This window comes from Arachis duranensis, chromosome 3, assembly GCF_000817695.3.
Source record: "Arachis duranensis cultivar V14167 chromosome 3, aradu.V14167.gnm2.J7QH, whole genome shotgun sequence".
Lineage (NCBI taxonomy): Eukaryota > Viridiplantae > Streptophyta > Magnoliopsida > Fabales > Fabaceae > Arachis > Arachis duranensis.
Genome location: NC_029774.3, coordinates 132,210,712 through 132,211,744, shown reverse-complemented (window position 1 = coordinate 132,211,744; position 1,033 = coordinate 132,210,712).

The window sequence follows — 1,033 nt, the reverse complement described above, 5'->3', positions numbered from 1 at the left end:
TAGTCTAGTTAGTAGGACATTTTTAAAGATGAATCTAAAATAAATGTGATTCAAAAAAATAATACCAATTCAACTCAAAATAGGGTCCTCAAATATATACACTAATTAGACTTGCATATTAGATCAAGACTCTCCAAGAATTATGATTCTAACTAATTGCACAATATACAATAACTAATTAACTGTGTTTTAATTGAAATTTGTCTTCTCTCTTAATACACCTCCACCTTCTCAAACTGAAATATGAACTTTGAAATTTTCTTAATTTCTGTTATTGTATTTTTTAAATAAATATTATGACAAAAGTTTTGTCAATGAAACTACCATTTAATTTTAAGAGGGTATACAGATAATATAGAACAATTTTTGTTTACTAAATCTTTAAAAAAATGAATATCTAATTTTAAATATTTGTACATACTATGAAGTATGAGATTCGCAACTAGTGGACACGTACATTAATTGTTATAAATAGTAAATAGTAGAGAAAGCAATATGAAAATATCCACTGATTATTTTTCAAACTTTATGAAATCTTGTTCAGCTAACAACCTTATTCTTGAATGAGGTGCTCATGAAGACAATAATCCAATTTGTGTGCCAAGTCTTGAATTCCTCAAATTTATGACGTCCGTCTCTAGGAGTGTATGCTTGTTTTGTATATATATAAAATAACAAATTAAAGTTGGCTTAACTAATTTGGATATCTTTAAAAATGTAACTAAAAAAAATAATATCAGTTCAACTCAAAATAAAAATAAAAAATAATTTGTAACAAAAAAATATTGTATTTGATTATAAATTCAAATATATATATGGTAAATTTTACCTAATTTCCTCTAAAATAACATGTAAGTTATCCTTCATGATGTGTTATATTCTAATTGGTCATTATCTTAACCATGGTTAGATTATTTTGTAATTACTATTTGAGATGGGTAATGGTATAATTTCTTAAAGTATCAAAAACTCCATTCCCGTTGAAGCACCCTTCCAACTCCTCCATTCTTTCTTCATCACGTAGCTTCAAATC